The sequence below is a fragment of the Bufo gargarizans genome, chromosome 11, assembly GCF_014858855.1.
Source record: "Bufo gargarizans isolate SCDJY-AF-19 chromosome 11, ASM1485885v1, whole genome shotgun sequence".
NCBI lineage: Eukaryota > Metazoa > Chordata > Amphibia > Anura > Bufonidae > Bufo > Bufo gargarizans.
The window spans coordinates 23,578,351-23,604,021 of record NC_058090.1 but is presented as its reverse complement, the minus strand read 5'-3'; positions in this window follow the sequence as shown (position 1 = coordinate 23,604,021).

Genomic DNA, 25,671 nt, shown 5'->3' with positions numbered 1-25,671 from the left:
GAAAGTGACAAGACGTACTGATTGCCCTCAATGCTTGTAACCCTCTTGCTAACAAGCCTCCATATTGTTAAAAATTCCTATTGTTACCAGGATGGCAGCTCCATTATGCAGGCCTTGCAAATCGCGGATTTGAATATTAACCCTTTAATTGCCGCCACGTAGCGTGGGCATATGCTCCGTCTGATTACATCCTTATTACTGAGAGCAGCTGCACCTTCTCCCCCCGCCCCAAAAACGCACGGAAATTACACGCGGCGCGGAATTAGCGTCCTGAATAATGTCCACGCAGATCAATGGATTTCTACTATCTATCATCTATCTATCTCATATCTATCTATTTATGTATCTCCTATCTATCTATCTATCTATCTATCTATCTATCATCTATCTCATATCTATCTATTATCTATCTATTATCTATCTATTATCTATCTATCTATCTATCTCATATCTGTTTATCTATTTATCAATATTCTATTCTATTTTATACTGATACTAATATCTAGATACTTGGAAAGAGAAATCAGAGATGACAGATTGTTAGTGGCTGTTATTGTTCTTTAATGAAGTCTTACCTTCATTTATTAAGGGAATAATTTCCTATGTAGAACGTTGCAGTTTAATCTGATTATGTGATGGCTGCATAAAATAATTTTAAAAGCTTGTTCACTCTCTAGGGTGCTCCACATATTTAGTAGACATGAAAATAAAAGGGAAACATGCATTTTGTTTCCCATGAAAAGTGCCTCAAGGATATATTTCAGCTTGAAATGCAGATATCTATCTATTAATCATGCGTCCACCTGCCTGTCTATCTATTATCTATTATCTATATATCTATTTATCTATCTATTTATCTATCTATCTTCAATCAATCCATCAATCATATATCTATCTATCTATCTATCTTTTATCTATCTATCTATATTTTATCTATCTATCTATTATCTATCTATTATCTATATATCTATCTATTTATCATGCATCCATCTGTCCGTCTATCTATCTGTATATGTCCTATCTATTATCTATCTTTTTATCTATCTATCTATTATCTATCTATCTATTATCTATCTATCTTTTTATCTATCTATTATCTATCTATCTATCTATCTTCAATCAATCAATCAATCATCTATCTATCTATCTATCTATCTCATTATCTATCTATCTATCTCCTATCAATCTATCTATTCATCTAGCTATCTATTATCTAATCTATTATCTATCTATCTATCTATCTATTCATCTATCTATCTATCTATGTCATTATCTATCTATCTCATATCTATCTATCTATCTATTCATCTATCTATCTATCTATTCATCTATCTATTCATCTATCTATCTATCAAATCAAATCAAATCAAATCAAATCAAATCAGCTTTATTGGCAGGACTAAATACATTTTAGCATTGCCAAAGCAAGTGGTAAATAATTGGGTAGGGTTGGGGGTTGGGGGATGAGGACACATACAGGGTGGGGTATAGGAGTCCATAGTATATCAGGCTCCTCTCAGTCCATGGCAGGCAGTAATATATTGTGCTGCTATGGCCGTTGTGTTCTCCTCTTCCCCCAGCAGTATGGAGAGTCTCTCTTCCTCCTCCATGGAGGTGAAGTCTGGGCAGAGATCAGACAGTCTCCTGAAGTGAGTCTCTCTCACTGCTGAGTATTTGGGGCACCGCAGCAGGAAATGAGCCTCATCCTCCACGGCCTCCTGGTCGCACTGCTGGCACAGTCTGCTCTCCCTGGGCATGTACCTCTGTCGATGACGCCCGGATTCAATGAGCAGGCTGTGGGCGCTCAGTCTGTACCGGCTCAGGATCTGTCTGTCTTTTGGATTGGGGAGTTTCTCCAGATATGGGGCCAGTTTATACTCCCTCTGCAGGCTCTGGTATACTGTCAGCTTCTGGGATGTTCTTATGTCGTTTTTCCAGACGCTAATATACTCCTCTTTGAACTTGTGTATCGTCCTCTGGATTCCGCCCTTTGTCAGGCTATATTGGTTGGTGGATTGGGCAGGCTGGGTTTGGGTGACTTGTTGCGGGGTGCTTTGTTTTTCTGGGGCTTCTTGGTGTAGCAAGGCTTTGTGATGGTAGGAGCTGGGACTGCTGCTATGTAGATGGGCTCTGAATGATAGCTGCCCTCTTCTGTACAGCAAAGTAGAGTGGGAATCTGCCCAGTTCTGCTCGACAGGCGCTGTTTGAGGTGCCCCTGTGGACCTGGAGAAAGTGTTTGCAGAGTTCTAGGTGGAATAGTTCTGTTGGCCCAGAGTCCCACTTTGCCCGGTCTGGGTATGTGTCTGGGCCCCAGACTTCGCTGCCATACAGGAGGATTGGGGCGATGATGGTGTCAAGGATTTTAAGCCAGACGGTCACTGGTGCTTTAAGGTGATACAGACGCCTTCTGATGGCATAGAAGGTTTTGCTCGCCTTGTCTTTCAGTGTTTCCATGGCTTTCTTAAAATTCCCTGATTGGCTGATTTCTAGGCCCAGGTAGGTGTAGCTGTCTGTTTCTGAAATTGGACAGTTGTTTAGCAGGAAGAGAGGACGCCCGGCTGCTTTTCGATTTCTTTTCTGGAACACCATGATGTTGGTTTTCTTTGGATTGATGGGCAGTGCCCATGTGTTACTGAACTTCTCCAGGATTTTCAGGTTATCTTGGAGACCTTTCTCAGTTGGCGATAGTAGCAGAAGATCATCTGCATAAAGGAGAAATTTCACCTCAGTGTCATGGAGGGTGAGACCAGGTGCTGAGGAGGACTCCAGAGCCGCCGCCAGCTCATTGATGTAGATGTTAAACAGGGTTGGACTGAGGCTGCAGCCCTGTCTGACTCCTCGGCTCTGCTGGAAATAAGCCGTTCTCCTCCCATTTACCTTCACGCTGCATCTGTTCTCAGTGTAGGAGCTTCTGATGACATCATATGTTTTTCCTCCTATTCCGCTTTCAAGAAGTTTCAGGAATAGGCCCGGATGCCACACTGAGTCAAAGGCCTTCTTAAAGTCCACAAAGCAGGCATAGATCTTTCCCTGCTTTGTATTGTGGACATGGCTCTTGATGAGGCTCTGCAGGGTGTAGATGTGGTCCGTGGTGCGGTGGTTTGGTATGAAGCCTGCTTGGCTTCTGCTGAGGATGTTGTGCTGGGTGAGGAAGCTGAGGATCCTCTTATTCAGGATACTGCTGAGGAGTTTTCCCAGGTTGCTGCTGACACATATCCCTCTATAGTTGGCTGGGTCATACTTGTCTCCGCCCTTGTGTATGGGGGTGATGATGCCCTGGTTCCAGCTCTGGGGGAAGTAGCCGGCACTCAGCACAACATTGTAGAGTTTTACTAATGCGACCTGGATACCTGGCGGGCTGTATTTGATCATTTCTGGAAGAATCCCATCTGGGCCGCTGGCTTTTTTACTCTTTATCATTGAGATCCTCTCTGTTATCTCCTGCAGCGTGATCGGTGTGTCTAGAGGGTTTTGGAAATCTTTGATTTTTTCCTCCATATCCTTCAGCTTTTTCGTGATTTCTTTTTGTTCTGGGCTTTGATCCTCCCTCGAAATGGCTTTGTACAGGTCCTTGAAGTACTGGAGCCAGATGTTGCCGTTTTGGATGTGGAGGTTGGTGTTCTTGCTGGTTTTGTCCATCTGCTTCCATAGTTCCCAGAAGCAGTTGTCCTGGAGAGCGTCTTGGAGTTGGAGGAGCTTGGTTGAGATGTTGCCTTGCTTTTTCTTTCTGAGGGTATTTTTGTATTGCCTTTGTATGTTGTTGTAGGCTTCCCTCAGACTGGGGTTGTTCGGATCTTGGTGTTTCCTATTTGAGGCCATTCTTAGCGCCTTCCTTATATCTTTACACTCCCGGTCAAACCAGCTGTTGGGTTGTTGCTTTTTTGGCCTTCTGTTGCATCTTTTGAGGTCAGACATTTCCGCCATGGTGCAAAGTATATTATTAAAGTCCCTTACCGCGAGATTTACTCCTTCTGGATTCAGCTCATACACTTTCCTATGGAAGTTATGGAGCATCTCCTGGATCTCTGTGCTGTTTATGGTCTCCATATACTTTGGGGCTGACATCTTGGACCATTTAAAAGATGGAGGTAGGCTGAAGAGGCCGGTCTGCTGACATGTTTGTGCTGGTAGTTTACTTGTGGATTTTATGTATAGGAGCAGTTGGTTGTGGTCTGACAGGTGTGTCTGTGGGGTGACTATGAAGCTACTAACATTTTTGGGGTCCATATCTGTGATGGCATAGTCTACCTACACTGTTGCCTACATAGGAGTTTAGGGTATATCTACCAAGAGAGTCTCCCTTGGTGCGGCCATTGAGAATATGAAGTCCGAGGCTTCGACATAAGTTCAGCAATGTTCTGCCCCTTTTGTTTACTGTGCTGTCATAGCTGTTCCTCTCGGTGTGTACTGAGCTGTCACAGTCAGTGTCTGCTCCGAATATATAGACATTTCCGTCAGTTGTCAGGTAGTCTCTCTCCCTCCCTGTTCTTGCATTGAGGTCTCCAAAGATCAGAACATTGCCCAGGGCCTGGAAATGGGCGGCTTCCCTCTGTAGGATCTCAAAGCTGTCGGGATTGAAGTATGGAGACTCTGGTGGAGCTATGTATGCTGCACAGAGGTAGATGTCAGCCGGAGAGGTGAGGATGGAGCGGGCTATCCTTACCCAGATGTGGCTGTCTCCTCTCTTTACTGGTCTGATCTGCTCATGGAGCTCCTCTTTATACCAGATTAATATTCCTCCTGAGCTCCGGCCCAGCTTGACATTTTTGTTTTTTAGAGCAGGGACAGAGATCTCCCTGTATCCGGTGGGCACCATGGAATTAGTCTCTGTTTGAGTCCACGTTTCTAGGAGGATCTGTATGTCAATGTTTTTTAGTCTTTGGGTAAAGTCTGGATCGTGTGTCTTACATCCGAAGGCTGAAGCGCTCAGGCCCTGAATGTTCCAGCTGCTGATAATAAGAGATGTCATTTTTTTTGTCTGTATACCTTGTAATGAGCTGCCCTGTGTAGGACAAGCTGGATTATAGACTGGTGGCCATATTCTAGCAGTTTGGTCCAGTCAGTGTTCTGCACAGAGTGCTGAGCAGGGTCTTTATCTCCTCAATGTCTTTGCTCTGCATTACTTTATGTGAGGCAGGTGGATTCCTCCATGGTTTGTGCCTCTGATGGCCATATTTTGGGTAAAGGTCACCATTTCCAGTTTGTTGAGGAGGGTATGAGGTTTCAGGTCTATTTGTTGTTGGTGACTTTTCCATAGGCTTTTGTCTTGTGTGGGGTCTGGGCCGGGGGTCTCTGTTGAGCACTAGGTCTTTGAATTCTTTGGCTAGAAGGCTGACTCCTTGGTTATTGAGGTGTTTATTGTCATATAGGTGATGATGGTTTATGGAGGGGTGTTGTGCCAGGGTGATGTCTGGCATGGCGCTGATTTTAGCTGCCAGCTCTGTGTTGATGCTCTGGATGATGTGTTCAGGGATGTCCTTTCTTGGGAGCAGAGATGACAGGATGATATTACAGCTGGGGAACTTCTGCTGTGCGGTCCCTGCTAGCTGGCTCAGTTGTCCTGCTATTTGCTGGTGCTGGTCCTGGAGGTTATTGGTGCCCTGTGTGTATGATAATGTGGTTGGGTTTGATGAAATATGGATTATTGATGATGGCTGCTGCTTGTTCGATAGTATAGCAGCGAATTTTACGGACTCTTTTTCCTGGGAAAAGTCGCTTTGTGTTCAAGTATTTACCATTGGAGTCTATAATCAGAACAGTATCAGGGCACTGTGGCTTACTGCTCATGTCCGTGTCCGGCCTGCTGCTCGGGCTTCTTGTAGGAAGCTGCTGTGTTAGGATTCTGGTAATGGTATGCTCTGTTGTTGGGGTCTGTTGTGGTTGTGTTTTGGGGGTTGTCAGCTCTGGCCCCTCTTGTATTACTCTGCTGTTCTTTGCTTTGCTCTCATCTTCTGTTAATTCCATTTGGCAGTTCATTGATGTATTGGTGTCATGGCTGCTGGCTTTCATTTGGTTCTCACCCCCTTCTTTCCCTGGGTTCCTCTCCTTGATTAGGGGATAAGTCTGGGATTTCAGTATTTCTATCTCTCGTCTCAGCTCTGTGTTTTCTTGCTGCAGTTCTTGTAATTTACCTCTTATTTCCTGCAGGGCTGAGGCCTGTTCACACTTCAGTCTGGTTATCTCTTCAGCTACTTGGTCCTTTGCATTTTTGTCACCAGAATTTCTTTGAAGCTTCTCTTTAAAGTGTATAAAGTCTCTTTCTAGCTGAGATAAGCAGTCTCTGAGGATCTCTAGGGAGGGGTGTGAGGAATTAGGACATGGGGCTGAAGGGGGGTCTCTGGTGGTTTTCTCTGTAGGGGTTAGGGGGTCTCTGGTGGTTGTCTCTGTAGATTTAGGACCATCACTGCTCTTAGTCAGTTCTTTGTAGGTTTGGGCCTGGACTTTGATATGAGGGAAGATATCTTCAAACTGGCCGAGGTTGTCCTCAGTGCCCTGGATGACTATGGTGCCATTATTGTACACGTTGATGGTGAGTGTGACGTTATTGTCATTTTGTGGGTCTTTTACCCTGATCTGTCGGCCCTTGTTGATGCCACACCTGGTGATATTCTTATAATGCCTGCACAGGGCTGTGTGCCAGGCGGTGGGCTGCTGGCTATAGAAAAGCACATTTGTTTTTCTCTTTTCTTCTTCTTTTAAGGTAAAATCACTGAAAAGGGTTTCTGGTCTTTCTCTAACTTTGGCATGTTTTATTGTCTTTTTCGCTTGAATGCTTCTCTGGCCTTCACAGTATGTGATCTCCTGGGTGCCTGACCCCCTGCTGTCTGAGGCTGCAGTCTCCAGCTCTATCCTATGGTCAGTTATAATCTTGGAGCTTTCTTTTTCTAAATTATCATTTTCTAAATTGTAGTTTTCCATTTTCTGGAGGCTCTCCATATTCTTTACTTCTATGGGGTGTGCTCTCTAGAAGGACTATTAGACAGGTGATGGAGCCGGATGCTCTTACCTTTTAGATGCCTTCAGATGCTCAGCTTTGTCTGATGCTCCCAGTTGCTTGTAGTCTGTATTATAGGTAGAGTTTTTGTCTGATCAATAAAATCCAGTTTTTATCCTTCTTTGTCCTTATTTTCAGAGATATTTAGTTCCCCTTGTTTCTGTCATCCATGGAGTCAGTATTTTCCAGCTTTTGTCTTACAGGTTGCTCATTACAAGGTATAAATTGGTGAAAACTCAGGAGCTCATGTTTAGTGCTGCTTACTCCTGGGACTCCTGGGCTATCTATCTATCTATCTATCTATCTATCTATCTATCTATCTCCTATCTATCTATTATCTATCTATCTATTCATCTATCTATCTATCTATGTCATTATCTATCTATCTCATATCTATCTATCTATCTATCTATCTATTCATCTATCTATCTATCTATTCATCTATCTATTCATCTATCTATCTATCTATCTATCTATCTATCTATCTCCTATCTATCTATTATCTATCTATCTATCTATCTATTCATCTATCTATCTATCTATCTATGTCATTATCTATCTATCTCATATCTATCTATCTATCTATCTATCTATCTATCTATCTATCTATTCATCTATCTATCTATCTATCTATTCATATATCTATTCATCTATCTATCTATCTCCTATCTATCTATCTATCTATCTATGTATCTTCTATGTATTTTACTCGTATATTTCTCCGGTGATGTTACACATGTGTCTGATGGTCAGGCCGCACACTGAGCAGTCAGTTAGATGAGTTTTGCGCATCATTGATAATGCAAACACGCTAATCTGGTTAAAAGGGGAGCCTCTTAATATGCTGAGAGATGGGGATAAATCTAGCGGCTGCAGTGGAAGCCTCAGACCTTTCTAATGTGTTTCCTACAGGGCAATTTTACTAATAGGCTCACATTGAGAGAACCCTCCTTAAAGGGGAACACAGGGAGGAAGTCGCCTGAGGACTTGCATTCTAAATTTATTAAGCGTATCACATGGGAAGACTAACAGTGGGAGCGGTTGCTTTAAATTAGGAAGTTGGGCCTATTGTTAGAAGTCTGAGTTGCTCGTTATATTCTAACATCATCCTATACATTTCCATCTGTCCAAAAATACATAATCAAGCTGGGCCAAGATGAAACAGTATATTGCAATGTCTATCTATCTATCTACTGGTGAAACTCGAAAAATGAGAACATCGTACAAAGTTCATTTATTTCAGTAACGCAAATTAAAAGGTGAAGCTAAAATATGAGACTCATTACAGGCAACGAGAGATTCCAGGCCTTTATTTGGTATAATTTGGATGATTATGGCTACAGCTTATGAAACCCCAAAGCAGGGATGGCCAACCTAAGGCTCTCCAGCTCGCACCATGCTCAGACTGCCTACAGCTATCAGCCTACAGCAGGGCATGCTGGGAGTTGTAGTTTTACAACAGCTGGAGAGCCGCAGGTTGGCCATGCCTGCCCCAAAGTCTCAATCTCAGGTCCCCTTTTGCTCAGCTTGCATTACTGAAATAAATGGACTTTTGCACGATATTCAAATTTTTGGCGTTTCACCTGTATCTATCTATCTATCTATCTATCTATCTATCATCTATCTATCATCTATCATCTATCTATCATCTATCTATCTATCATCTATCTATCTATCTATCTATCTATCTATCTATCTATCATCTATCTATCTCATATCTATCTATCTATCTATCCATTTATCTATCTATCTTTCCATTTATCTATCTATCTATTTTTATATAATTTATCTATTATCTATCTATCTATCCATTTATCTATCTATCTATCTATCCATTTATCTATCTATCTTTCTATCTATCTATCCATTTATCTATCTATCTATCTATCTATTTATCATCTATCTATTTATCTATTTTTTCTTACTTTCTATTCATAATCTCATAAAAACAGCAGGAAACATTCTTTTCTTTTAGAAAATTAGACAAATGCCTCCAACACTAAACATGTAATTAATTATATCCGGAATAAACGTATTCACTCTTTTCCTTTGTGCATTCTACTGCAACTTTATCTCCCATAAAATAAATAAGCTATAGTTGTGCCCCCCAAAGTGATGACAAGATTAGTTTACCTTCCACAGAAACTTCCCATATAAATGTGTCTTGTAAGTGTCTTTCTTAGAGGCTCCTAAAATAGCTTATAAAATAAATAGTTTATATATAAGAGAGTATCCGGAATTAAAAATAAACTGTTAAAAGATTTGTAGAAAGTCAAAGCAGGACTCCTAATAATCACGCAAGACCTTGATACTTTGTAGACCACCATAAAATTGAGTGGTCTGAGGGATGTAGACATTAAACCAGGAAATATTATAAACATCACCCACCCTTTAAATCTGCAATGTGTTAGTGGCAGCAGCTCCAGACCTCAGACCTCACGACAATGTGTTGGCCATCCCAGAGCCATGGGCATACGTCCATAGTGGCAGACCATGCGACTGCTATAGGGCCCAGGGCAAGAGGGGGCCCAGTTGGGATCATCCGTTCTTCTACTGGTGGTGAAAACTTGGTCAGGACTCTACCCTCTAAACTTCTAAAGGAACAACTTTTAGCGAATTAGGCAGTAGAAAAATGTACCAAGGGTCATTGAAAGGGTTTAGACGGAAACCTATCAGTTCTGTTTAGGGGGCCCTTACTTCTCTATGTACGCCACTGCCCAGAGCCCAAACCCCACAACCATGTCCACCTAACAGTCCAGACCTCACAACCATGGACTGTCCACTTAACAGTCCAGACCTCACAAGCATGGACTGCTCACCCCAAAGCCTTAACTTCACAATCATGAACTGTCCACCCCACAGCCCAGACCTCACAACCATGGGCTGCTCACCCCAAAGCCTTAACTTCACAACCATGAACTGTCCACCCCACAGCCTAGACCTCACAACCATGAACTGTCCACCCCACAGCCTAGACCTCACAACCATGAACTGTCCACCCCACAGCCTAGACCTCACAACCATAAACTGTCCACCCCACAGCCCAGACCTCACAACCATGAACTGCTCACCCCAAAGCCTTAACTTCACAACCATGAACTGTCCACCCCACAGCCTAGACCTCACAACCATAAACTGTCCACCCCACAGCCCAGACCTCACAACCATGAACTGTCCACCCCACAGCCCAGACCTCACAACCATGAACTGTCCACCCCACAGCCCAGACCTCACAACAATGGAATGGTAACCTTTGAGTCTAGTCAGCACCACAATGGACTGGCGGCATTTGAGCCTTGTCCTCACAACAGTGAATAAAGCCTATAATAGATGGAGAAAGTATCGCACGAATGCTGCGAATGTGAACGAAATTGAACGAGCCTCGCAGGATGTAATAAATACGAGTGATTAAACGACAGCCAAGAAATCGCTTGTTTCTCACAAATGGTGATCTTTCTTCCTGCTAAAAAAGATCGTTCCTTGGTCAGAGATCCGTTCGTATATTATAGAGTCACCTACTTGCTTACAGATCACATAGAGGTGTGACACTTTGTAACAAACGATTAACGAGCGAAAGAAAGAGCCAAAATCTCTCTTTGTAATAAGTACATTTTGGTCTCCAACGAGTCGCAAAATCTTTGATCTATAATCGTTATCTGCAAAACATCTGTTGGTCTAATGCAAACCTTAGTCAGATCAGAGCTCAGACCCCAAAACAAAAGGCGGGACACAACTGGGAAAAGTCATAACAATAATAGACGGACCATAACAGAGCTAAGATCTCAACATAATAAATATCTTTTTGGGATAGACTGGCCAAGTCCAAGCTGATACCTCATCACTAGGGATGAGCGAACTCGAACTGTATAGTTCGGGTTCGTACCGAATTTTGGGGTGTCCGTGACACGGACCCGAACCCGGACATTTTCGTAAAAGTCCGGGTTCGGGTTCGGTGTTCGTCGCTTTCTTCGCGCTTTTGTGACGCTTTCTTGGCGCTTTTTGAAAGGCTGCAAAGCAGCCAATCAACAAGCGTCATACTACTTGCCCCAAGAGGCCATCACAGCCATGCCTACTATTGGCATGGCTGTGATTGGCCAGAGCACCATGTGACCCAGCCTCTATTTAAGCTGGAGTCACATAGCGCCGCCCGTCACTCTGCTCTGATTAGCGTAGGGAGAGGTTGCGGCTGCGACAGTAGGGCGAGATTAGGCAGATTAACTCCTCCAAAGGACTTGATTAACTGATCGATCTGCAGCTGTGGATCATTGAGCTGCTGATCCTCAATTGCTCACTGTTTTTAGGCTGCACAGACCGTTTGTCAGTCTCATTTTTCTGGGGTGATCGGCGGCCATTTTGTGTCTTGTGGTGCGCCAGCACAAGCTGCGACCAAGTGCATTTAACCCTCAATGGTGTGGTTGTTTTTTGGCTAAAGCCTACATCAGGGTGAAGCTGTCACACCAAGTGCATTTAACCAGCAATAGTCTGTTCATTTTTTGGCCATATACAAAATCAGGGGCAAGCTGCGCCTGTCACCAAGTGCATTTAACCCTCAATGGTGTGGTTGTTTTTTGGCTAAAGCCTACATCAGGGTGAAGCTGTCACACCAAGTGCATTTAACCAGCAATAGTCTGTTCATTTTTTGGCCATATACAAAATCAGGGGCAAGCTGCGCCTGTCACCAAGTGCATTTAACCCTCAATGGTGTGGTTGTTTTTTGGCTAAAGCCTACATCAGGGTGAAGCTGTCACACCAAGTGCATTTAACCAGCAATAGTCTGTTCATTTTTTGGCCATATACAAAATCAGGGGCAAGCTGCGCCTGTCACCAAGTGCATTTAACCCTCAATGGTGTGGTTGTTATTTGGCTAAAGCCTACATCAGGGTGAAGCTGTCACACCAAGTGCATTTAACCAGCAATAGTCTGTTCATTTTTTGGCCATATCCCAGTCTAATTCTGTCACTAAATCCATACCGGTCACCCAGCGCCTAAATACTAGGCCTCAAATTTATATCCAGCTAAATCTGTCCCTAGTGCTGTAGCTGGGCGAGTTATTTAGTGTCCGTTCAAGCACATTTCTTGTTCTGGGTTGAAATACAATTCTCAATTTAGCAATTTCATAATTTAGTGGTTCCTGCTATATCAGAGCTCTTTGAAATCTATCCCAAAAAGGGTATATAATATTGAAGGTGCACATAGGGTCATTCAGAGTAACTTCACACACACCCGCTACTGTGTATTTCCAAGTCTAATTCTGTCACTAAATCCATACCGGTGACCCAGCGCCTAAATACTAGGCCTCAAATTTAATTCCCTCTAAATCTCTCGTTACCCACCGCTGTACTGTTGTTGCTGGGCAAGATATTTAGTGTCCGTCAAAGCACATTTTTTGTTCTGGGTTGAAGTACAATTCCCAATTTAGCAATTTCATAATTTAGTGGTTTCTGCTATATCAGAGCTATTTGAAATCTATCCCAAAAAGGGTATATAATATTGAAGGTGCACATAGGGTCATTCAGAATAACTTCACACACACCCGCTACTGTGTATTTCCAAGTCTAATTCTGTCACTAAACCCATACCTGTCACCCAGCGCCTAAATACTAGGCCTCAAATTTAAATCCCTCTAAATCTCTCGTTACCGTTGTCCTGTTGTAGCTGGGAAAGTTATTTAGTGCCCGTCAAAGCACATTTTTTGTTCTGGGTTGAAGTACAATTCCCAATTTAGCAATTTCATAATTTAGTGGTTCCTGCTATATCAGAGCTATTTGAAATCTATCCCAAAAAGGGTATATAATATTGAAGGTGCACATAGGGTCATTCAGAATAACTTCACACACACCCGCTACTGTGTATTTCCAAGTCTAATTCTGTCACTAAATCCATACCGGTGACCCAGCGCCTAAATACTAGGCCTCAAATTTAATTCCCTCTAAATCTCTCGTTACCCACCGCTGTACTGTTGTTGCTGGGCAAGATATTTAGTGTCCGTCAAAGCACATTTTTTGTTCTGGGTTGAAGTACAATTCCCAATTTAGCAATTTCATAATTTAGTGGTTTCTGCTATATCAGAGCTATTTGAAATCTATCCCTAAAAGGGTATATAATATTGAAGGTGCACATAGGGTCATTCAGAATAACTTCACACACACCCGCTACTGTGTATTTCCAAGTCTAATTCTGTCACTAAATCCATACCGGTGACCCAGCGCCTAAATACTAGGCCTCAAATTTAATTCCCTCTAAATCTCTCGTTACCCACCGGTGTACTGTTGTTGCTGGGCAAGATATTTAGTGTCCGTCAAAGCACATTTTTTGTTCTGGGTTGAAGTACAATTCCCAATTTAGCAATTTCATAATTTAGTGGTTTCTGCTATATCAGAGCTATTTGAAATCTATCCCTAAAAGGGTATATAATATTGAAGGTGCACATAGGGTCATTCAGAATAACTTCACACACACGCTTCTGTGCATTTCCAAGTCTAATTCTGTCACTAAATCCATACCGGTGACCCAGCGCCTAAATACTAGGCCTCAAATTTAATTCCCTCTAAATCTCTCGTTACCCACCGCTGTACTGTTGTTGCTGGGCAAGATATTTAGTGTCCGTCAAAGCACATTTTTTGTTCTGGGTTGAAGTACAATTCCCAATTTAGCAATTTCATAATTTAGTGGTTTCTGCTATATCAGAGCTATTTGAAATCTATCCCTAAAAGGGTATATAATATTGAAGGTGCACATAGGGTCATTCAGAATAACTTCACACACACCCGCTACTGTGTATTTCCAAGTCTAATTCTGTCACTAAATCCATACCGGTGACCCAGCGCCTAAATACTAGGCCTCAAATTTAATTCCCTCTAAATCTCTCGTTACCCACCGCTGTACTGTTGTTGCTGGGCAAGATATTTAGTGTCCGTCAAAGCACATTTTTTGTTCTGGGTTGAAGTACAATTCCCAATTTAGCAATTTCATAATTTAGTGGTTTCTGCTATATCAGAGCTATTTGAAATCTATCCCTAAAAGGGTATATAATATTCAAGGTGCACATTGGGTCATTCAGAATAACTTCACACACACACGCTTCTGTGCATTTCCAAGTCTAATTCTGTCACTAAATCCATACCGGTCACCCAGCGCCTAAATACTAGGCCTCAAACGCAGCCGCCTGTCTACAGCCAATGTGGACAAGCTGACGTTCATAAAAATGAACCAGGCATGGATCCCACAGGATCTGTCCGTCCCTTGTCCAGATTAGACATTAACTACCTCCCCTTAACCATATATTATTGGACTCCAGGGCACTTCCTCATTCAATCCTATTTTTATTTTCATTTTACCATTATATTGCGAGGCTACCCAAAGTTGAATGAACCTCTCCTCTGTCTGGGTGCCGGGGCCTAAATATATGCCAATGGACTGTTCCAATGTTGGGTGATGTGAAGCCTGATTCTCTGCTATGACATGAAGCCAGATCCTCTGTTACGGGACCTCTCTCCTCTGCCTGTGTGCTGGGCCTAAATTTATGAAAATGGACTCTTACAGTGGTGGGTGACGTGAAGCCTGATTCTCTGCTATGATATGAAGACTGATTCTCTGCTGACATGAAGCCAGATTGTCTGTTACGGGACCTCTCTCCTCTGCCTGGGTGCTGGGCCTAAATATATGCCAATGGACTGTTGCAGTGGTGGCTGACGTGAAGCCTCATTCTCTGCTATGACATGCAGACTGATTCTCTGCTGACATGAAGCCAGATTGTCTGTTACGGGACCTCTCTCCTCTGCCTGGGTGCTGGGTAGTGTTGAGCGCGAATATTCGAAAAGCAAATTTTTTTCGCGAATATCGCAACTTCGCGATTTCGCGAATATTTCGAATATAGTGCTATATATTCGTAAAAACGAATATTCGTTTTTTGTTTTTTCCCCCCCCCACAAAATTACAGTACACATATAATTGATTGTTTCCCAAAGGTCCAACAGCTCAGATCTTACTCACATTGCCTAGAAAGTGATTGAGGCGCGAATCTTCGTAAGGCGATTTTATTAGCGCACATGCGAATATCGGCACGTCCCAGAACAGAGGCAAAGGGCTTTGCATTCATACATTAGTGAATTGAGTTGCGAATCTTCGTAAGGCGATTTTATTAGCGCACATGCGAATATCGGCACGTCCCAGAACAGAGGCAAAGGGCTTTGCATTCATACATTAGTGAATTGAGTTGCGAATCTTCGTAAGGCGATTTTATTAGCGCACATGCGAATATCTACACTTGTCCCAGAACAGAGGCAAAGGGCTTTGCATTCATACATTAGTGATTGAATTGAGCTGCGAATCTTCGTAAGGCGATTTTATTAACGCAAATGCAAATATCTACACTTGTCCCCAGAACAGAGAGGCAAAGGCCTGTGCATTCATATAGTATAGCACCATATTCGCGAATACGTAGAACTTCGTAAAATTCGATTTACGAATATTCGTATTTTTTATTTTACTTTCCACCTTACAGATTACATTGATCTGTACTCTGTCAACTACTGTCATCACCCCCCACTGTATCTCGATTGATTCCCAAAAGTCTCACATTCCCTAGAAAGTGATTGAGTTGCGAATCTTCGTAAGGCGATTTTATTAGCGCACATGCGAATATCTACACTTGTCCCAGAACAGAGGCAAAGGGCTTTGCATTCATACATTAGTGATTGAATTGAGCTGCGAATCTTCGTAAGGCGATTTTATTAACGCAAATGCAAATATCTACACTTGTCCCCAGAACAGAGAGGCAAAGGCCTGTGCATTCATATAGTATAGCACCATATTCGCGAATACGTAGAACTTCGTAAAATTTGATTAACGAAAATTCGTATTTTTTATTTTACTTTCCACCTTACAGATTACATTGATCTGTACTCTGTCAACTACTGTCATCACCCCCCACTGTATCTCGATTGATTCCCAAAAGTCTCACATTCCCTAGAAAGTGATTGAGGTGCGAATCTTCGTAAGGCGATTTTATTAGCGCACATGCGAATATCTACACTTGTCCCAGAACAGAGGCAAAGGGCATTGCATTCATACATTAGTGATTGAATTGAGTTGCGAATCTTCGTAAGGCGATTTCATTAGCGCACATGTGAATTTTGCATAGCATATGTATTATGCGATGCGAAAATTCGAATTATCGCATATGCGAAATAATAACGAATTTGAATAATCGCGAATATTTTACGAATATTCTTTCGAATATTCACAAAATTTCGCGAATTCGAATATGGGACATGCCGCTCAACACTAGTGCTGGGCCTAAATTTATGACAATGGACTGTTGCAGTGGTGGGTGACGTGAAGCCTGATTCTCTGCTATGACATGCAGACTGATTCTCTGCTGACATGAAGCCAGATTGTCTGTTACGGGACCTCTCTCCTCTGCCTGGGTGCTGGGCCTAAATATATGCCAATGGACTGTTGCAGTGGTGGCTGACGTGAAGCCTCATTCTCTGCTATGACATGCAGACTAATTCTCTGCTGACATGAAGACAGATTCTCTGTTACGGGACCTCTCTCCTCTGCCTGGGTGCCGGGGCCTAAATATCTGAGAATGGACTGTTCCAGTGGTGGCTGACGTGAAGCCTCATTCTCTGCTATGACATGCAGACTAATTCTCTGCTGACATGAAGACAGATTCTCTGTTACGGGACCTCCCTCCTCTGCCTGGGTGCTGGGCCTAAATATATGCCAATGGACTGTTGCAGTGGTGGCTGACGTGAAGCCTCATTCTCTGCTATGACATGCAGACTAATTCTCTGCTGACATGAAGACAGATTCTCTGTTACGGGACCTCCCTCCTCTGCCTGGGTGCTGGGCCTAAATATATGCCAATGGACTGTTGCAGTGGTGGCTGACGTGAAGCCTCATTCTCTGCTATGACATGCAGACTGATTCTCTGCTGACATGAAGCCAGATTCTCTGTTACGGGACCTCTCTCCTCTGCCTGTGTGTGTGCTGGGCCTAAATATATGCCAATGGACTGTTGCAGTGGTGGCTGACGTGAAGCCTCATTCTCTGCTATGACATGCAGACTGATTCTCTGCTGACATGAAGCCAGATTCTCTGTTACGGGACCTCTCTCCTCTGCCTGTGTGTGTGCTGGGCCTAAATATATGCCAAAGGACTGTTGCAGTGGTGGCTGACGTGAAGCCTCATTCTCTGCTATGACATGCAGACTAATTCTCTGCTGACATGAAGACAGATTCTCTGTTACGGGACCTCCCTCCTCTGCCTGGGTGCTGGGCCTAAATATATGCCAATGGACTGTTGCAGTGGTGGCTGACGTGAAGCCTGATTCTCTGCTATGACATGCAGACTGATTCTCTGCTGACATGAAGCCAGATCCTCTGTTGCGGGACCTCTCTCCTCTGCCTGGGTGCTGGGCCTAAATTTATGAAAATGGACTGTTGCAGTGGTGGGTGACGTGAAGCCTCATTCTCTGCTATGACATGCAGACTGATTCTCTGCTGACATGAAGCCAGATTGTCTGTTACGGGACCTCTCTCCTCTGCCTGGGTGCCGGGGCCTAAATATCTGAGAATGGACTGTTCCAGTGGTGGGTAACGGGAAGCCAGATTCTCTGCTATGATATGAAGACTGATTCTCTGCTGACATGAAGCCAGATTGTCTGTTACGGGACCTCTCTCCTCTGCCTGGGTGCTGGGCCTAAATTTATGAAAATGGACTCTTACAGTGGTGGGTGACGTGAAGCCTGATTCTCTGCTATGACATGAAGACTGATTCTCTGCTGACATGAAGCCAGATTGTCTGTTACGGGACCTCTCTCCTCTGCCTGGGTGCCGGGGCCTAAATATCTGAGAATGGACTGTTCCAGTGGGGGGTGACGGGAAGCCAGATTCTCTGCTATGGAACCTCTCTCCAATTGATTTTGGTTAATTTTTATTTATTTAATTTTTATTTTAATTCATTTCCCTATCCACATTTGTTTGCAGGGGATTTACCTACATGTTGCTGCCTTTTGCAGCCCTCTAGCTCTTTCCTGGGCTGTTTTACAGCCTTTTTAGTGCCGAAAAGTTCGGGTCCCCATTGACTTCAATGGGGTTCGGGTTCGGGACGAAGTTCGGATCGGGTTCGGATCCCGAACCCGAACATTTCCGGGATGTTCGGCCGAACTTCTCGAACCCGAACATCCAGGTGTTCGCTCAACTCTACTCATCACCATTGGGATGGCACATAAATATACTAACTCTACAACTTTCTAATCCCAAAGTGATATTAAACGATAACAACTTGCCAGAAAAGTTTGATTTTAAAACTACAGTAAAACCAAATTTTGTTCTAGGTAATTATAGGTGCCCCCAGCTATTTTTTCCACTGCCCCATGGCCCACAATCTATTTTCCCAATTTCCGCAAGTAGTGTCTCAAGAGGTTCATGATGATGATGAGACACAGTTGTCAATAAGTGAGGTTGTTGCTAGGTCAACAAGTAGAACATTTTGTAATATTGGGAGAAACTAGAGAAGAGAGCTGACTAGTGTTGGGCGAGCATGCTTGGCCGAAGACTTTTTTACTCGATGCTCGAGTCTCCTCCCCGCACGTTTGTTGGCTGCAACGCAGCCAATAAACATGCGCAGAGATACTGGCACTCACTGTAATAACGTAGCCATGTTGGTTACTGGCATTACAGTGATTGGCTGGCCGGAACGCGTCGTTGGGTGCTATATAGCACCTGATGACATGTGGTTCGGCTCAGTCTTAGTCAGGGAGAGCTGCAGCAGAAGGGACAGACAGTGTAGGGACAGGATTTTTTTTTTTTAGGCAGGGTTTACTTGTGAAAGGTGTTAGAAACCCAAAAGTCTTTTTAAGGACTATTGTTTTATCTGGCAGCAATATATATAATTAGCACAACCTGCGCTAAATTGTGAGCAATTGTTTGGCCGCTGCTGACAGTGACACAACCTCTGCTACATCTGTTGTGTTACATTTGCGCATCCTAAATATCTGGGACATTCAGCGCAATTGTTTGGCCGCTGCTGACAGTGACATTACCTGCGCTACATCTTCTGTATACTGTTTGCACATCCTAAATATCAGTGACATTCAGTATAATTTATTTGCACATACACTTACAAAACCTGCGCTACTGTACGTGTAACATACTGGCAAGCATATACTATATACCATTTCATATGCAGAAGGCGAGCAGTAAGGGACGGGGAAGTGGCCGTGCTGCTGATGGTGCACGCAGAGTCCGTGGCCCTGGGTGCGGTGAAACTGTGCCTGCTGCCAGAGCACAAGAAACACTCATCTACGATACCTAGCTTCATGTCCTAGTTTGCAGGGCGGCGCAGGACACCACTCTCGAAGTCAGACCAGTGCGACCAGGTGGTCGGTTGGATTGCAGCAGATCATGCTTTCAGTCGGTTAAGCACCACCCTGTCTTCCATAAAGTCCAGTCTCAGTAGCCAAGAGTCTGGTGAACAGAATCCTCACCCTGATCCTTCTAACTCCCACCATGGAGAGTCTTGGCAAACAAGTGATCCCACACTCGGATATTCCGAAGAGCTCTTTTCATCACCATTCCTTGATTTGGCCCTTTCGACAAGCCCGCTTGAAAAGAGACATGAGGAGATATTGTGCCCTGAACTCTTGAGCATCCACAGTCAGAAAAAGATGACGGTGGGGAACAGCAATTAGTGTTTTCACGAGGTGGATGATGATGATGAGACACAGTTGCCAATAAGTCAACCGCAAGTAGTGTCTCAAGAGGTTCATGATGATGATGAGACACAGTTGTCAATAACTGAGGTTGTTGTTAGGTCAACAAGTCAGGGGGATGATCAGAGTGAGGAAGTGGAAGAGGAGGTGGTGGACGATGAAATTACTGAGCCAACCTGGGAAGGTGGCAAGTTGAGCGAGGTCAGCAGTACAGAGGGGGAGGGATCCGCAGCACCGCAACAGACTGGAAGAGGCAGTGGGGTGGCAAAAGGGAGAAGGCGGGCCACACTAAACAGGCCCACAACTGTTCCCCGAAGCACCCCCTTGTGTCAAACTTCCTTGCCAAGGGGTAGGTGTTCTGCAGTCTTGCGCTTTTTTAAGGAAAGCGCGGACAATAAAAGAATTGTCATTTGCAACCTGTGCCGTACCAAAATGAGCATGGGCGTGAACACTAGCAACCTCACCGCCACCAGCATGATCCGCCACATGACTTTAAAGCACCCTAATTGGTGGGCTGAATGCACACACCACTGCCTCCTCTTCCCCTGTGTTACGTGCTCGCCAATCCCCTGTCCAAGACACAGGCCCGGATGCCTCCCGCCCTGCACCTGGACCTTCGCAAACACCATCAGCTAGCACATCCACTTCTTTGTCCCAGCGCAGCGTGCAGATGTCTATACCCCAGGCCTTTAAACGAAAGCGAAAATACCCCGCCACCCACCTACAGGCCATAGCACTATATGCGCACCTTTCCAAACTGCTGGCCCTGGAAATGTTGCCATTTAGGCTTGTGGACACTGAGGCTTTCTGCAGCCTGATGGCGGCGGCTGTCCCTCGTCCCCAGCTGCCACTATTTTTCCCCGTGTGCCGTCCCCGTCTTACACCAGCATGTATCCCTTAACATCACCTGTGCCCTGACCAACGCAGTTATTAGAAAGGTCCACTTAACGACTGACACATGGACAAGTGCTTGTGGCCAGTGACGCTACATTCCCTGACGGCCTCTACACGTTGTAGAGGCCGGGAGCGAGTCGTACCCTGGGATGGCACAGGTGCTACCGACGCCAAGGATTGCGGGCCCTACTTCCATCTGGATTTCCGCCGCCACCTACATTAGTCGCTGCAAGCCCCCGTTCTCCTCCTCCACTTTCACCTCTGAATTATCATCTTGCAGCACCAGTCAGACATCAGTCGGTAGCTGGAAGTAGTGTAGCACTGCAGTGGGGAAGCGGCAACAGGCCGGGCTGAAACTAATATGTTTAGGTGACAAGCAGCACACCGCCGCAGAGCTGTGGCAGGGTATAAGGGAACAGACTGAGCTGTGGCTCTCGCCACTCAACCTAGAACCAGGCATGGGTGTGTCTGATAATGGCTGTAACTTGGTGGCAGCTTTGGAGCTCGGCAAGCTCACACACATAACATGCCTAGCCCACGTGTTCAAGTTAGTGGTTCAGCGGTTTCTCAATACCTACCCCAATTTGCCTGAGCTGAGTGTGTGCCCCTTTCCGAAAGTCATCGACAGCTGACGCCGGTCTGTCATGCTGCAGCAGCGCTTGCAATTATCAGCTCACCGACTGTTGTGCGACGTGAGCACGCGCTGGAACTCCACGTTCCACATGTTGGCCAGGCTTTGTGAGCAGCAGAGGGCAGTAGTGGAATACCAGCTGCAACATGGTCGTCGCCTTTCCAGTCAGCTTCCGCTCTTCACAAGCGAGGAGTGGGCATGGATGTCTGACTCTGTGAGGTTTTATGCAATTTTGAGGAATCAACACAGATGGTGAGCGGCGATGCCGCTATTATCACCGTCACCATCCCACTTCTGTGTCTACTGAAACACTCGCTGCTCACAATGAAGGATGGCGCTTTGCATATGGAAGAGGTGGGAATGGGGAAGGACAGTGCACAGGGTGATAGCCAGACCACCCTCAGTTCATCTTCTCATCACAAATTGAATGATGATGATGAGGAGGAGCAGGAGACGGTTGCCTCCGCTACAGAGGGTAGTACCCACAGCAGGTTTATTCCATCTGTTCAGCGAGGATGGGTCGAAGAGGAGGAAGAGGATGAGGAGATTGAGAGTCATCCTCCTGATGAGGACAGTGAAGTCTTGTCTGTTAGGACTCTGGCACACATGGCTGACTTTATGTTATGCTGCCTTTCCCGTGACCCTCGCGTTGTACGCATTTTGGACAACACCTTTTACTGGTTGTTCACCCTTCTCGACCCCCGCTACAAAGAGAACTTCTCATCTCTCATTCCTGTGGTGGAGAGGACGAGCAAAATGGTGCAATACCAGAAGGTCCTTGTGGAAAAATTGCTCCAAAAATTTCCATCTGACAACGCTGGCGGCAGAGTCCGTAGTTCCTTGGGCAACCGAGGAGGTGAGACGAGGGGAACACACAGCAGTTCCAACAGAGGCAGCGCAACACTCTCCAAGGCCTGGGACAGTTTCATGACACCCCGCCAGCACCCTCACCCTGATGCTGCGGCCTAGTGTCACAAGGAGGGAAAAGTTTTTAAAGATGGCGAAGGAGTACGTAGCAGACCGTGTCAGCGTCCTCAGTGATCCCTCAGTGCCTTACAACTACTGGATGTCCAAGCTGGACATGTGGCACGAACTGGCGCTCTACACCTTGGAGATGCTGGCCTGCCCTGCCGCCAGCGTTTTGTCAGAGCGGGTATTTAGTGCTGCTGGGGGCATAATAACTGATTAGCGCATCCGACTGTCAACTGAAAATGCTGATAGTTTGACTCTTATCAAAATGAACAAGGCCTGGATTGCCCCTGACTTCTCTACTCCACCAGAGGAAAGCGGCCGAACATAAAGGCACTTTACATGTGGCTTTTATGGTGTATTGAATACACTGTATTCCCAGGAACCCCTTCCACCACAAACAAGGGTATATGGTTCAATCTCCCTTTTCTCCTCCTCCATCATATCAACATGCTTATTAAGCTGCCCTCACTCCTATAGTTGTAGAGGGTCAGCTCAGCAGGCCCTTGCTCCTAATGTTTTTGATGGTCACCAGCAGGCCATCAATCATAATTTTTCAAGGCTGTGTATGATGCCCTCCTTTATGTATAATAAATGGTGTATCGGAGCGCCGGTTCCTTGTAATTTTTGGCAGCCCTTTCACTTAGTGCATAGGCTTCATGAGTGTAGGAGTCCCACTACCTGAACAATTGTACCACAATGTGAATGAGGCCCTCCGTTATGTGATATACAGGTTGTATCGGAGTGCCTCTTCCGTGTAATTTTTGGCAGCACTTGCACTTTATATACAAGTAAATATACAGGAAATAATGTTTCCTAACAATTTTTCCTCTAAAACTGATTTTATCTTCGGTTTTGTGCGTATTATTGTCAGTCTGTAAAAGTGGCGTACTACTCGGACAACATGGTTCCCAGCAGCGACCTGGGAGTCCAAGATGCATCCAGACATCCTCCCCATGCTGTTCCGGAGCCATTTCAGTGGTGTTTCCATCAATTTCTGACCTTTTCCTATGAACCGGACGCCCTCCCCTCTTCAGAGCAGGGGGGCCTGGTGTAATGTAAAATATAAGAAAAAGAAAAAGAACTGGATCGCACATCCTCAATACTATGCTTTTATCTAACTGCTTCTCAGCATAATTAACCTCGCTTCTCAGTGTAATTTATCGTATACCTACCCCTATGCTGCATGATGTACATGAGGCATTAGTATACAATTTGATTAAAAAAAACAGGTGCCTGGTTTAATGCTCGGGTTCTCCCATTGACTTCCATTGTGCTGAGCACCCGAGAATACCGAAGTGTTCTACTCGAGTACCTGAGCACTTTAGTGCTCGATCAACACTAGCGCTGACCTAAACACAAGGAAGACCATGAAAACTCAATGCAGAAGTTGACCTTGGTTGGAAAAATACCCAGGACAATAGTGATTTAAGACAGCAGTATTAACCACTGAGCCACCATGCTGGCGTATAATCGAATGGTGTTTATACTTAACACCACGCTGCCAATATCCAGCAGAGAAGAACATCAATAAATCTATCAGGGGTTTATAGAGTCCCGTGTGCTATGCTCTTTAATTACAGAACATTTTTGAAGTTTTTATGCTTTTCATGTCTGGCATGAAGGAAGCAGCAGAATAAGTGGTGAGTTGATTAACGCATCTGTTCATTAAACTATATGTTAGATTTTTATGATGGACGGGGATTAACTGGCCCCCAATTCTATAGTTTGATATTTCATTGCCCTTAAAATTTTCTTGGAAGGATTAAAAACCACAAGATCTGACATTCAACTGATATCTGTATAACCTAGAAATCCGTCCTGAAGAGAGTGGTGGCCACTGAGTTAATTCTCTGATCAATCAGCCAAATAATGACTTCTAATCATTGCTGAGTAGAACAGTTCTTGAAGGATCTTAACTCAGAATTCCAAATTTTCAAAAAAATTAAGCAAGCTGCCATCTTTCTCTTCCACGTTGGGAGTACTCCACAGATGGCCATTCTACTGAGTATCAGATCATAAGGGAGGAGGTTATACGACCTCATGAGTCCCAAGATAGCAGAATGTCTCAATGACCATTGGTATGAATAAGCTACATGCCGCCCCATGGCTTCCATAAAATGATAATTCTATTTTTTTAAGTTGAAGATGTTGTTGTATCATTTTGAAGACCATATAACCCCCTCCCCATACATTTTGGGTCTTAGTGACCAAGCAATTTTTTCATGACCATCCAAGACCTTTAGCTTTTTTTTTTTTTTTCTGTTGGTGTAGTTATATGAGGGCTTGTTTCTTGTGAGACAAGTTGTAGCTTTTAATGGCACCATTTTGGAGTATGTAGTACTTGAGACCTGGGGAGATACAAATTATATATTGTTATGTGTTTCCCGGGTAACCTTAGAGGGCAGAGGAAGCATCCTGAAAAGCTCCTGCTCCTGTTACCAAATTCTCCAGAGAGAACAACTTCAATTGTCCTCAAGTAAAGCCTTGAGATTCCAGATAGCAGCAGGAACTGCTATATCAGCATCTAGAGAACTGCTGTGAGGTGAGGGACTACAGCCAGCCATCCAACCTGCTCCATATCTTTGCTGGTGCCAGAGAAGAATGGCACTTAAAGCCTGCTGCGACCATGATAACCCATATGCAGGGGCGTCGTTAGGTCAAAACATTCGGGGCTTGAGCCCTGGATGTTTTGACCAGTACCCCGAATGTTATGCTGGCAGCAGTGGCAGTAACTACCAGGGAAGCGGCTGCTTCGGGGCCCAGGCTGACAAGGGGCCCGGCGCCCGGCAGCCTGACACCAAGTGTCTTGATTATCTAATGCAGTTTTTCGTTCCAGCGCAGTCATTTCCACACAATCTCCTGCACAGCCCGGAGCCTGACTCCGCCCACTCATGTGACTGATCATGTGCTCCTGACATCATGAAAGGTCCTTTTGCCCACTAGGAACTATCATCTCCTGAGGTAGGACAAGTAAATGGAGCATTTCTAGGTGCATGTTTTGGCTGTATTCTGCCCCCTGCCATGTACTGTACCCTGTATTCTGCCCCCTGCCATGTACTGTACCCCCTATACTGCACTGTGTGTGCCTCCTGCCCTGTACTGTACCCCCCATGCTGCACTGTGTATACTCCCTGCCCTGTACTGTACCCCCTATGCTGTATTTTGCCCCCTGCCCTGTAATGTGCCCCCCATGCTGTATTCTGCCCCCTGCCCTATGCTGAACTGTGTGTGTGGCTCTTGACCTGTCCTGACCTGTACTGTGCCCTTTATGCTGCACTGTGTGTGCCTCCTGCCCTGTACTGTACCCCCTATAATGCCCTGTGCCCCCTATGCTGCACTGTGTGTGCCCCATGCCTTGTACTGTACCCCCTATAATGCACTGTGCCCCCTATGCTGCACTGTGTGTGCCCCCTGCCTTGTACTGTACCCCCTATAATGCACTGTGCCCCCTATGCTGCA